We start from the raw sequence: 14,745 nt of genomic DNA, 5'->3' as shown, positions 1-14,745 counted from the left end.
TGCACACACACACACATCACATCCAAAACATAACATATTTACATATACTAACCTGATGTTCAGATGGTGTCATAAATACAGTAATAATGGTAATGACCAACCCACGTACCCATGTACGTCACAGGTAGGAACACACACGGTAAGAGGAGGTCTCTGTGGAGGGTGCGTACAGGCCCAATCCCCTTTTCTGGCTTCACAACGTACACAGGTCCATCTCCCAACCTCTTCTCCACTACATAAATCTCTCTCCCATCTGTCCGCCAGCTTGTGCTTTCCTCTGATGTTTACGTTCTGTACCAAGACTCTGTCACCTGCCCTTAGTTCTGCAGCTCTGACCTTGGAGTTGACCTTGTCTTGTTCTTTTCCCCCATCTCCCGTGCACTCTCTGCAGCTAGAGCATAGCTTTCCCGAAGCTTCTCTCGAAGGGCCTTTACATACTCAGAGTGAGTCCTGGCAGGATTCCCCTGTCGCTGGAGTCCCAGGACAAGGTCAATGGGAAGAGTCAGTTGCCTGCCGAACATCAGTTCATAAGGAGAGTATCCAGTAGTGTTGTTCCTCGTGCAATTGTATGCATGAACGAGTGGTTTTACAAAGTCTCTCCAGTGGTACTTATCTTTGTCCTCCAGTGTTCCAAGCATGCCAAGCAGGGTTCTGTTAAATCTTTCAACTGGGTTCCCACGGGGTGGTACGGGGTAGTCCTCACTTTTTTTGCTCCCATCAGGGAACACAGCTCTTTGATGGTGTGACTTTCAAAATCCCTCCCCTGATCACTGTGAATGCGAGCAGGGAACCCGTAGTGAACAATGAAGTTCTCCCAGAGTGCCTTGGCTACGGTCTTTGCTTTTTGATCCCTTGTGGGAACAGCCACAGCAAATTTAGTGAAATGGTCTGTAATCACTAATACATTTCGTGTATCTCTGCTGTCGCGTTCAATGGACAAATAGTCCATACAAACCAACTCAAGGGGGTAACTTGTACTGATGTTCATCATGGGAGCAGCCCTCTCGGGATTTGCTTTCCTTCTGAAGCACCTCTCGCATGTGTGACACTTCACATCAATCGCTTGAGCCATCTTTGGCCAGTAGAATCGGGTGCGGGCCAAGTTAAGGGCGCGCTCAAACCCAAGGTGGCCAACTTCATCATGCACCCCTTCTAGTGCTTTGGCTCTGTATTTCTCAGGTAAGACTAACTGGTAGCCCTCTGTTCCTCTGTCCACATATCTCCTGAACAGAACTCCCTCCTTGAGTTCAAGTCGGTTCCATTCTCTGAGGAAGCACCTCACCTCCGGTAGCTCTAACTTAGCCTCTCTGTACGAGGGTTTAGCTTCTCTCTCTATGAGTTCAATGATGCGCCTTATGGGTGGGTCTGCCCTCTGAGACTTATACCAGTCCGCTTGAGACATCCCTGGGACTGTTCCTTGGGCGAGGCAGGTGTAACTTGGGGGAATGGCAGAGGGGGCCACCGCTAGGGATTCTGCTAAAACGATGGTTTCCTGGAAGTATTCACAGGGCTCCATCCGCACTGCGTGTCTTTGGCAAAGGGCAGTGAAGGTGTCCTTTGAAAGCACTTTGTGATCTCCATCCAGCACACGTTTACGGAGCTCCTTTCTCTTTCCTTGAGAAAAGCATGGTCTTCTGGTGAGGGTTCCTGAGGGCGCCTTGACAACCCATCTGCATCTTGGTTTGTATTACCAGGCCGATACTTTATCTCAAATCGGTATGTTGACAGGGCTGCTAGCCAGCGGTGGCCTGCCGCATCCAGTTTTGCAGATGTCAACACATAAGTGAGAGGGTTATTATCTGTAAGAACTGTGAATTCTGCTCCATAAAGATAATCATGGAACTTCTCACACACGCCCACTTCAGTGCTAAGTATTCAAGCTTGTGTGTTGGATAGTTTCGTTCGCTCTTGGACAGCCCTCGACTGGCGCAGGCTATGGCCCTTAGTTTCCCGTCTTGCTCTTGGTAAAGGGCTTTACCAAGGCCCTCTCCGCAGGCATCCGTGTGGAGAATGTAAGGGAGGTTGGGGTTGGCAAAAGCCAAGACAGGTGCTGATGTTAACTTGTCAATGAGCATTCTGAAAGCGGTTTCACAGTCCTGTGTCCACTCACTTCCAAAAGACTGACTGGGGCTCACTGACATCTGAGGTTTCGGCCTACTATAGTCCTTCCCTCTTTTCCTTGGAGCCACGTAGCCAGCTGTGAGGGCATTCAATGGCTTTGCTATCTTTGAGTAGCCTTGCACGAAACAGCGGTAGTACCCCGCAAATCCCAAAAAGCACTTAAGCTCTTTGCGATTGGTAGGCCTTGGCCAGTCTTTTAAGGCTGAGATCTTTTCGGGATCAGTATGGACACCGCTAGCATCTACAATGTGGCCCAGGTATCTTACGGAGGACTGAAAAAAGTGACATTTGTCAGGGGACAACTTCAGCCCGTAGTCCTTGAGTCTGTTCAAAACCTTCATCAGTCTGGTTTCATGCTCCTCCAAGGTATCTAAGAAAACGATCAGGTCATCCAGAAAAACCAAGACTTCATTCAGGTGCAAGTCTCCGACGCACTTCTCCATCAATCGCTGAAATGTTGAGGGTGCATTAGTAATGCCCTGTGGCATGCGGTTAAATTCCCAAAAACCCAGCGGGCACGTGAACGCGGTCTTGTGTTTGTCTTCTTCAGCCATTTCAACCTGATAGTAACCTGACTTAAGGTCCATCACAGAGAACCATCTAGCTCCACTAAGAGCCGAAAAGGTTTCCTCGATGTTGGGGAGGGCATAGGCATCTTTAACAGTGTGCAGGTTCAGTTTTCGATAGTCCATGCATAGTCGGATCTTTCCGTTTTTCTTTTTCACAACAACTATAGGGGAATCAAATGGACTCTCCGATTCTCTGATGATCCCAGCCTCCAGCAACTCCCTAATATGTTGCTTCACAGCTTCCCTATCACATGGATGAATTGGTCGGGACCTCTCCTTGAAGGGGGTTTCATCTTTTAGTCTTATCCTGTGTTTGACAGCAGAGGTACGCCCATGGGTTAAGTCGTCAACTGCGAACACTTCAGGTAGGGCATTCAACTTGCCCATGATGCGTTTCTTCCAATCGGCTGGAATGGGAGAGTCTGCTAGGCTGCATGCTACTTTGTCACTCAGGGGGGTTTCTGTGTCAAACGTCTGAAGACCACACAAGATGGGGGTGTCATCGGATTTCATAAGTATCACACACTGAGCTGCCGTCATTTCTGCTATCACACGGTTTGGGTGTAGTGTGACGTCGTGTGCACTCATATTGCAGAGAAGAACAGGAACTTTGCTGAAGGACTGATAAGGAACATCCAGTAGTGTTGGTACTACGAAGATGCCACTGGGCAGAGGGGAGTTCATAGGAGCCTCTACTGCACATGAGGTTTGATCGGAGGATGCGTCCATCCTAACGCCTAGACTGTACTAACCTGTGATCCAGTATCTAGAAGACATTTAGATGGGAGGCCTTCAACAAGCACAGTCAAGGTGCAACATGGCCCCACAAGACCACTGGGTAAGGGTCTATAGTTACAGGGTAGGCCATTCTGAGCATAGTTTGTGGCCCTAACTACATTCACTTCTAAGTCTTGCATGGGACTAGATAAAGGGGGGTTCATGGCTCCTGATTGCCCCACAACAGGGGCCACTACATGTTTAAAGGGAACTCGGGCTGGCCCTGGTGCTGCATGTTCCACCTCTCACGCCTTTCTCTGAGTTCAAAGTTCTTTTGCCGTACAGCGGCAGGGTTTGGCTCATTCAAACATTGGGCAGCAATGTGGCCGTCTTCTCCACATCTAAAACAGAACCATGCTCGGAGGTGTTCCTGTTCATCTTGCGGCTTGTCGCATTAGAGGCCATACAGTTCCCCCTAACCGCATTCTCGCCACCGGGGTTGTTTACATTCTGGGGTCCAACTGCTCTTAAAGCAAGCTGCTTCTTTAGCTCCGCCACTTCCTGAGCGAGCCTTTGGGTCTCCTTGAGATGTTTTTTCACTTCCTTCTCGCTTGCAACAGGTTCTGTCTCTTCCAGCTCTTGACATTGGGGCAGGCCATAGACTGTATGCATATGTGACATAGCTTTATTGCTCCCAAGGTGTTTCTTCATCCTGTTGAATTTTGTTTGTCGTCTATCCTCCTGTTTCCTCAATAGCAGTAGTAGCTCAGGGAAGGATGGGGGATTGGCCTTCTTTTCCTCAAGCTGGAGCTCAATGAGCATGGCCTGGTCCCAGCAACCCCTACAAAACTGCCTGAGAAGTTGCTTCTGGGAATTTTCAGCAGACACCCCTCCTCCAGTAACAGCTTTCTCCAGCATCAGGTGTAGGCGATTCAAGTAATCTGAGGATTTCTCTCCGGCATTTTGATTTGCACCCAAGAATGCTGCATATAGCTCTTCTCCATCTGCTACTGCCCCAAAAGCTGCGTCAAGCTGATTGAGATACTGTGAGGGCGAGGAGTCAATACCAAGACTTTTGACTAGGTCACTTGCTGGGCTCAGTAAGCTCTCTAAAATCCTTCTGACCTTCTGAGTATCCGAGCTGGAAGGATCACTCAGTAACAGTTCAACTTGAGTGTCTCATAATCAACTTCTCCACTGGGTTTTGGTGTTCTTCCTGAGAAGGTGCAGATTTTGCTGACATGTGAAGATTGATGTTCAGTTTTTATTACATGCTCCACAACTACTTTCTGAACACTGGGGGGGTTGATGAGGCTCTCATCCAGACATGATGGTGTTCGAGGGGACTCAGGCGCCAGAGTTTCAATTGTCTCTTTACCTGCTGTGTCACTATCAGTCATCTGAAGTTTAGAAAGATAAGTTTGGAGCATCTGGATTTGACTGCTGCAGCACACTTTTGTTCATAAAAGTTTTCTTGTTCTTCTGTTTCCTGAACTGTCTCGTCTTGTATGGTGGTGATGTACCATGTGGCATCATCAGAAATTAATGGTTCAGTGAAGAACTCTGGATCCATACGAGCTATTACTCTTTCATCTTTATATTGGACCAGAGCCCTGCCTTTAGGTTTACCTGGTTCATTAGGGACTCGTACATATTTCACTACTTCTCCATGTGTCTTAAAAACATTAGCAATGTCACTTTCTAAATACTTATCATCGATATTGGAGACAAAAAGGCAGCCCTGCTCATGCATTTTATAATGGTTACAATATTCCATTTTGTATTACCAGTCTCCTGGCTGTCTCGCCACTTTATGTAACCTACTGTAATTCAACGCTATCAGTTCTTTCTGCAGTGGTACAACTATCAACTATAGGTTCAAGGAGACTGGCTCTAAGAAAAATACACAGGCACCGTGATCTACGTTTTACCTTTTATATAACTTAAAGGAGTTCACCAGGTTCAGTACACATTACAACATCATAGCTTCCATGCAATGGTCCACATTTATAGAAAATAATAAATGAAATAAAAAAAGGTACCCAATAACGTCTGTTTTGAGTGCACTCAATTAAACAAAAAGGGAACAGATATTCTGTTCCTACCACCAGGGGCCAAGTTAAAGTTCACCAGCCGACCGTTGGGTGATGGTGAGTGGAGAAGGTCAATGAAGAAGACCACTTCAGTTGATGCAGATCCGTGTTCACTGAAGGGGGTAACAAAAACCAATCAGGATTCTTCCATTTGTTTATCAGTCTTTCAATTGGCAATGGTTTCTCCTCCAATTCGGTCTTCAAGTCAGCTAGTCTTTTCCTCTTTCTTCCTTGTCCAGTTCCAGCACGGAATCCTCTCTTTATCCTCTATATTTCATCTTCTGTCCAAGTAGTTTTTTGTTCAAGTATACCGTTTTCTGTCACTTTTCTAATATTCTCCAACTGCTCCAATATTCTGTCTCTCCGTTGATTACTTATCAAATGCTTGCAACCAGGAACAGTTTTCCACACTCTGCTCACGAGCAGGGCTGTACCACGTAAATCTCAGGGGAGCGTCAACAAATTACACTCTTCCAGGGAGCGTCAACAAATTACACTCTTCCAGGGAGCGTCACCCAATTCACAGTCCATAATGAATGTTTCAGCTAGACAAGAAAATAGCATGGGCTACAATCACAATAATGTTGTATGCCGTGGATTGGCAGAATTTGCATGAACTTGAAACGCGTCGTACAACATGATTGGCGGGGAAAGTGTTAAGGTATTAAATCCAACAAAAGAAGTACAAGACCAAAACCCCAAACAAGCCCGAGAGGGACCACCGTTAATAGAAACGAGACAAAAGGAGAAGATTAAGATTTACAGATATAACGCAGAGTGGAAATCTTTTTTCCTGTGGCTAATTTTTAATGAGGAAGAGCAGCTATTATTCTGTCACTGGTTCCGGGAGGCTCCGGAAAAGATCCGATCAGAGAATCCCTATGTTGTGGGTAACAATATCCTAAAAAGGGATAACATTAGCAAGCATAATACGTCCCATCGACACATTCTTGCCCGGGATGCCTTCACCGCTAAACAAAACCCTGAGCGGGCCGGCACCCTATTGCACTCGCTGACTAAACAGGCGACCAGAGCGGATGATGCTGATCTCCGTGAGGTAAAGCTTAAGATGAATGTGGCATATTGCATCGCGAAGGAAGAAATGCTGTTCACTAAATTTAAGCCGCTAATTTTACACTGTAAAAAGAACAGAGCCGATATAACTCCATCGTATGACAACCACATCCGATGTGGAGAGATGATCGAGACAATAGCAAATGAAATGAAATCGGACCTGGTGGAGGAAATGCGAGATGGTCTACATTCGGATTATCAAAAATGGAAAGCCAATGAACAAACTGATCGGGCAACAGGAACTAGAGCATGCCCATGCATTAGGTGAGTAGACACTATTATGACGTTTTTCAATACTTAAATACTGGCTACTTAAATTCCCCTCCGGGATCAATAAAGTATTAATTATCTATCTATATATCTATCTAATAACGAGACAATATGCAAATAAGGTAATAATAATAATAATAATTCATTTTATTTATAAAGCACTTTTCATTCATGCAGAGTTCCTTGTACTTCTGATTAATTGTGTGTGTGTGTGTGTGTGTGTGTGTGTGTGTGTGTGTGTGTGTGTGTGTGTGTGTGTGTGTGTGTGTGTGTGTGTGTGTGTGTGTGTGTGTGTGTGTGTGTGTGTGTGTGTGTGTGTGTGTGTGTGTGTGTGTGTGTGTGTGTGTGTGTGTGTGTGTGTGTGTGTGTGTGTGTGTGTGTGTGTGTGTGTGTGTGTGTGTGTGGATCTCATTCAAGGAGTACTACAAGCCACCAAGACTGCTTTTGAGCAGCTGGGACAGGAGACCGGATGGATGAACAAGCTTGTTGTCTTCGGAGCAGATGGAGCTGTGGTGAATATGGGACATTGTGGAGGTGTCATTGCCCTGCTCAAAGAAGAGGTCGGGGAGCATGTCATTCCATGGCACTGCATGCCTCACAGGTACATTTGATACATTGAATGTGATCCAACTGTACATAAAATCAAGAATTGGTATAATTTTATGATTGATTCTTGTTAAATCATCCTCATCAGAACAGTAATATTTTCCTCTCTAATTAGGCTAAAGACTACATGGTAAATTGTATTATAGAAACATTCAGACTTTGAAGCGCCACACCACTTGTTTTTTTAATCAAACCTACTTTTACACTGTCATTCATTTAGATTGGAATTGGCCATGCTGACAGTCCAAAAAAAGGAGCCAATGGTTGACCTCCTCCACCTGCTGTGGAAAACATACCACTATAGCCCAAAATCTCAGAGGGAGCTGCAGGCAGTGGGCAACATGCTGGGAGTCAATATCAGTAACCCCTTCCAGCGTCAAAGGCACACGCTGGCTTCCTCATATTGAGCGTGCATTGCATGCACTTCTCAAACAAGGACAGGATGAACAGGACAGCGGCCAATATGCTGCAACCCTGCAGCACATGAGCCACCTGTCTGCATCCTCTCCCTCTGCTGAGGTGAAAGGAAGGGCTAAGAAGGTAATATATTTCAAAATAAATGCTTGCTTCGGGTTGCTGAATTTTTTCTTAACCATGTTGTTTCTAGAAATAATGTAATTTTCTGCAATCTCTGAAATAATTTTTTAGGTCAAGTGTGAGATGGAACGTGCAGAGTTCTGCGCCTTCAGCCACGTCATGGCTTACGTTTTTGCAGAACTAGGGAGCCTTAGCCGGATCCTTCAAGCAAATGACTTGATCCTACCAAAGGCTTCTGCTGAGCTACAGAGAACAGTGTCTGAACTGGAAGGGATGAAGTTGAGGCACAAGCCAGGAGGGATGTTGGAGAGGTTTCTGAGCAGTCAGTCTCAGGGAGAAAGTGTTACCTTTCAGGTGTGATACAATAGCAACTACGAGAACATATTTAGAAAATAATCTTTTCAGTTGTTATTGGTATTTCAATTTTAACATTAACATGCTTTTCAGGGCATGGAGCTGAAAGGGCAAGTTTCCTTGACGGATGCCGGTGTTTTCAGTAATCTGCATGTGGCAGCAGCTGTTGACATTGCAGTCGAGGAGATCAGATCACGCTTCAGCTGCGTGATGAGTCAGTCAGGGGAAGGTGTAGTCGACTGCTTCAAAATGTTTAACCATGACGCATGGCCAGAGAGTCGAGCTGCACTATAGACTACGGCAGGCCAGAGGTTCAGTCTCTTCTCCAACACTTTGGAGAACTTCTCAGAAAGTGAGTAGATAGGGCAATATTGCAAATTCTCATTTTAGTATAGAGGTATGACCAATATTTATTTTAATTAATCTCTAACATGTTCAATGTTTTAAGTTTCACACATTTCATATTGACACCTAGTGGTGGATGCCAGTCGGAGCAGGTCCTTCAGGAATGGGAGCAGCTGAAGACCCTCATCAGTACAACTTTTGCAGACAAGTCATACCTAGGGCTGTGGCTGAGATACTATTAGTGATGCCGATCTCCTCCGCTCAGTGTGAGCGTGGATTTTCAGCCCAAAACCGGATTAAGAACAGTACCCGCAGCAGCCTCCATGTCTCCACTGCTGAAGACTTGATCCGTATCAGCACGGAAGGCTGTCCATTGGAGCTACTCAACCCTAGCAATGTAGCAGCAAAATGGTTGGCGTCTTCCAAGAGGGCCAGGAGGCCAAATCTGAAAAAGTGGCCTGCAGACATGATGCTGGAACTGTGACACGTGTGCACGCACATGCACACGCACGCATGCACACACACACACACACACACACACACACACACACACACACACACACACACACACACACACACACACACACACACACACACACACACACACACACACACACACACACACACACACACTTGAATAATTATAATAATAATAATAATAATTTATTTATTTATTTGGTTCCACAAATATGTATAGGTGTTTGTATGCATTATATCTATTTGTTATGTTGGTTTCTAGGTGTTTCTAGGTTGGTTTCTAGCTTTCCCTGTAATCTGAGTCCACACCAGCGCTGCCTGGTCTCAGACTGCTTCTGTTATATCAGTTATATGGTTATGTCTTGTGGTTGTTTTTAGAGATTTTAGAGACGTTTTATACTCGTGCTACAATATTTTGGCCTGTGCTACAAAACTATCAACCTCTGGTCCATTCATTGAAGATGAACGCAATGCGACATCCTTTACTAGGCTCACCCACCAACAGTTAAGGTGCTGAACTGCTGATCCGAATGTATAGGTAAAAACCATATTATGTGTTTTCATCAATAAATAAATGCCCCACATTTTTTACGCTAGCGCGGCCTCGCATTGATTGGGGGCCCACAAATAGATTATTTCATGGGGCCCAGAATCTCCAGCTACGCCCCTGAACACACACACACCACAACACTGAAGAACACACACACAACACAACACTGAATGACACACACACACACACACACACACACACAACACAACACTGAAGAACACACACACACACACCACAACACTGAAGAACACACACACAACACTGAACAACACACACCACTGTTACTGTTACGGACCCTGTCCTATAGAGGGAGTTATGTATATTGTCATATAGGCATGTTTTGTTTGTTGTTGTCTTTTGTCTCCCTCTTGTGTCTACATATCCCCATTCTCAGGTGTCTCCCAGTTCCAGCACCAGCAGCAGCTGGTCAATCAGGATCTCACTCCAGCAACAGCAGCAGTGCAACGGCAGCTGTTGCTGATCTGCAATCAACCTCTCTCCCCTCCATATATCCTAGACCTAGACCATGTGCAGTGTTAGTTAGCTCTCTGGTTCATTGTGGTAAAGTAGAGCTCTTGGTGTCTTTTGTGGTAACTCCCTTTGTGTCTTCTGGTAATAGAGCTGAGGCTCTTAGGGTACATTTGGTAGAGCTGGTGAAGGCTCTGGTACTTGCATTGTTGTTAGTATAGGAAATATCTTTTGTGTTAATCTTTATAGTAGAAACTGTGTCTTTCTTGTTGTGTATCTTGTGTAGAGCTGTGGCCCTTTGGGCATTATGAATGGTGTAGAGCTGGTATCTGAAGCTCTGGTTCATTGTATTGTGTTTAAGTCATTATAGTTTGTTGCACATTTCTGTTAACCCTTTGTATATTTGTTCCCTGTTCACCCAGCCTATGGTGATTACTTTTCTATGTATTAACCTTTTGTTTTCGCACACAGGGAGAATTGAAGACAGGAAGATACCCTGGGTCTACATTTTTGCATCACGTAGGTGACCTGATGTTAAAGACACCAGCTTTAGAGTGAGCACCACCCCCTGTACTTTTGGGCATTCAGTGCCTGTAAAGGGGAGGGTGGGTTTTCATTTCCTTTTGTATTTTATTTGGTGCCACTAGGAAGTCCTCCTTGCTCTCTGTGTTGCTGAGATTTTTTCTTGTAAAATAAATACTATTATTTTGCAAATAGTTTCCGTGGGTTTGTGTCACTGCACCCTCACCTACCCTGTTTGTGGCCTTGTGTTGCGTCCCCTTACTGGGGTACGTAACAATAACACTGAAGAACACACAACACTGAAGAACACACACCACAACACTGAACTACATGCTTACACACACACACCACAACACTGCACTACACACTTACACACACACCACAACACTGAACTACACACTGTGATGAGGGATTCACCAGGCCATAGCGCCCCACAGCAGAGAGCTGGGAGAAACAGGCAGCATGGCAATCAGCACCCACAGCTGGTAAATCACCCACACCAGGAACTCATCAGGCCTCATCAGCAGCCACACAAAAGGAGGCTTCTGACAACACATGGGGAGGTTAGTCTGACTTACCTCAACCGAGAGCTCACATGTCCTTTTTGCCCTAGACGGAGAAGACTGACGGCTGCCCACAGCATGACGACCGCTGGGACAACAAGTCCTTACGGTTCACCACGGGCCAGGCAACCCCCGTCTAACACTATTATCTCTCCTATGGACAATAAACATGGTGTTTTTACCCATAAATACAGTGTCTGTGTTGTGTTGCCCCAAACAGCGTTTCCCCAAAGACACACTAATGGAGAATACGGGCACACAACTAGACCCCAAGAACAAACAAAAAAAAACGCTAACGAGGTTTTGCTCTCTCTCCCTTCCTCGTCAGTGCAGTGGAGCAAGCCAACATGGAGGAAATCATAAAGCACCTCGTGGAGGCTTCCTTGGAGCAGCAGAAGGTCAGCCAGGACTTGGCGGTGAACCTGGGCCGGGTCACTGAATACCTTCTCCGCTCTCGTTTGGACCAGGCCCAGCGGATTTCCCTGCCAGAACCATGTCAGGTAGCCCACCAACTTCTCACAAAATTATCAGAAGGTGACAAAGTGGAAGCCTATCTACACACTTTTGAAATCATGGCAGAGCATGAGAATTGGGCTCCGACTGACTGGGCGGCCATCCTTTCACCCTTCCACACGGTAGAAGCGCAGCAGGCATATTATTCACTTCCCACTCGCTGACGGCACCGGTGACGGCAGCACAACAGTTTAATGCCTGGAGCTACACCCAGTGCTGTATATGTTGCCTCATGCTCAGATGGCCCAACTCCAGAGGATAGCTGACCACTGGCTTCAACCAGGGAAACTGTCGGAAGACCAAATAGTGGACCGGGTGGTCATGGACCGGTTCCTGCATGCTGTCCCTGGAGAGTTCAGGGGAGCATTGGGACCTGCAGACCCGGCTACTCCCTGGGCCATGGTGGAGCTTATTGAACGGGCTGAGGGCACCCTGTCCATGGAGAGCCCTCCTGGGGGAGAGGGAGCCAACCTAGCCCGCCAAAGAGATGGCCCCACCAAAGGCCCTTTCTGGGAACTAGGCAGTTTGGGAGGACCTCAACACCTGAACGCAGGTTGTATGGCCCCTGCCCCAAGGATAAGCCAATGCCTACTAAGCCAGGGTCCATCCCCACTCTTCCCAGGCCAAGAGCATGGCTAGCCAGCTGCCAGTACCACTTGCCAGGTCACTAGCCCCCACTCACCTGCCGGTAACTGTACAGGGTTGGCCCCTGGAGGCTGTTTTGGACTTGGGCACTAGTGTAACCCTCACCAGCCCCACGGTGCTTCCAGGGGGATACCCAGTAATTGGCTCTCTTCCAGTGACTTGTGTCCATGGGTACATCAGAGAGGTGGAGGCTACAGTATTGAGCATTGGTGGACCAACTGGCGAATGGCCCCTGACTGTAGGCGTCATGAAGGGGCTCCCGGTACCCCTGCTTCTTGGCAGGGACTGGCCGGGATTCAGTGAGGCACATGCAGCAGCTCAGACAGCACAAAACCAGCATACAGCAAAGAACCGGAGGGCCCGGTTCCGTAAGAAGCCCGGCCCAAGACCATTTTATTTATTAACCTTTATTTACCCAGGGTAGGTTCTCTGAGCACGGATGCTCTTTTTCAGGAACGCCCTGCTTCATATTCACACATTTCCATTCACACCTGGGAGCTGCCCAGTACAACCACAGTCTGCCACCGTTGGTCACTGAGCAACTCCACTGGAGCAGTTGGGGGTTAAGTGCCTTGCTCAAGGGCACTTCAGCGGTTGGTGTTAAGGGTATGGGAGAGAGTTATTAATTCACTTCCCCAGCCTAGATTTTTTCCTGCCGGTCCGGGGGATCGAACCAGCGACCTTCCGGTCACAAACCCGCTTCTCCAACCATTAGGCCACCCGCTGCCCCAGCCTGGGGTTGTCGTCAGGCAGTAGGGCTGACCTTCGAAGCTTTTTTTGGCAATCGAAGCTTCGGGGCCGAGCTGTTGTGGGACTTGTACAGCACTTTGGTAAACTTTGTTGTTTTTAAATGTGCCCTATAAATAAAGTGGATTGGATTAATTAATTAAGTAGCCCCTTTCGTGACTGTGACGCAGCCAACAAGGTTTCACTCGGCTGCCCTGCCTGGGTGCAGTGGGGCTGCTCTCACAGCCAACGACATGACATTACATAATTATGTTGCAACCTTCGTCTATCAAGCAAACAATTATATAAATATTTATATGTAGTTGATAGAGACAAAGGCAGAATTCGACTTAATTAAGCACGTTTTATTAAGACATATTTTTATATGGGTCGGGACACTTTAAAAAAGCAGCACAACCGACATACTGTAGTCTTAAATAACAAACGGCATTGCTTCGCTTCTTCGTCGACATGTCTGCTGCACATGTCTTTGTTGTTTTCAACACAGATAATCTCCACGTGCTTGTTGTAGAGAGGTGGAGTCGAGGCGGCGCTTACTTTCGTTTCATTGGAATGGAGGCGCAAGATTTTGGAGGCAAACAAATTAAAAATTGTTATAAAAAATAATTGTTTTATTTATTTATTTATTTTTTAACTTCGATTATTTTTTTAATGTTCGAAGCTTGTGCCATCGAACGAAGCTTCAAAGTATTTAAGACAGCCCTATCAGGCAGCATCCCTACCAGGTGCCAGAGGCCCGACGACAAGCCATCGAGGATGAGGTGGAGCGGATGAAGCAGTTGAGTGTTATACAGGAGTCTCACAGCCCCTGGTCCGGTCATCATGGTACCCAAGTCTGATGGTACGCCAAGGTTCTGCAATGACTTCCGCAAACTCAATGAGGTGTCTGCATTTGATACCTATCCCATACCCAGGGTCGATTACCTCATTGAACACCTAGGCAGGTCAAGCTTATCTCTACCCTCGACCTCACCAAGGGTTACGGGCAGGTACCTTTGTCCCAGAGGTCCCAAGAGAAGACAGCCTTCAGGACTCCAGGTGGCCTCTGGCAGTACCGGGTCCTTCCCTTTGGTTTACATGGGGCCCCTGCAACCTTTCAGCGTCTAATGGACATCATCCTATGGCCCCATGTTAAGTATGCTGCAGCTTACCTCGACGATGTGGTCATACACTCAGAGGACTGGGCGGACCACCTTGAAAGTCCAACAGGTCCTGGAGAGCCTCCGTCGGGCAGGACTGATGGCCAACCCCGGCAAGTGTAGCCTGGGCCTTTCAGAAGCACAGTACCTGGGCTACCGGATTGGCAGAGGGCTTATCAAACCCCAGGAGAAGAAGGTTGAGGCTGTACACAACTTCCCTGTTCCCCCAACAAAGACCCAGGTACGTGCTTTCTTGGGGTTGGCTGGGTATTACCAGAGGTTCGTGCCTAATTCTTCTTCAGTAGCGGCTCGCCTTTCTCACATATATTGAGTGTTGTATAAAAGTTGCGATTTTAATTTCCAACGTATTCAAGTATTAACATCACTAACATGTCACAACAGCATGTAGAATGTATATTATCATCAATACGTTAG

This window comes from Notolepis coatsorum (assembly GCF_963971535.1).
Source record: "Notolepis coatsorum genome assembly, chromosome: 9".
NCBI lineage: Eukaryota > Metazoa > Chordata > Actinopteri > Aulopiformes > Paralepididae > Notolepis > Notolepis coatsorum.
The sequence above is the reverse complement of the archived record's forward strand: the minus strand, read 5'-3'. Positions refer to the sequence as shown.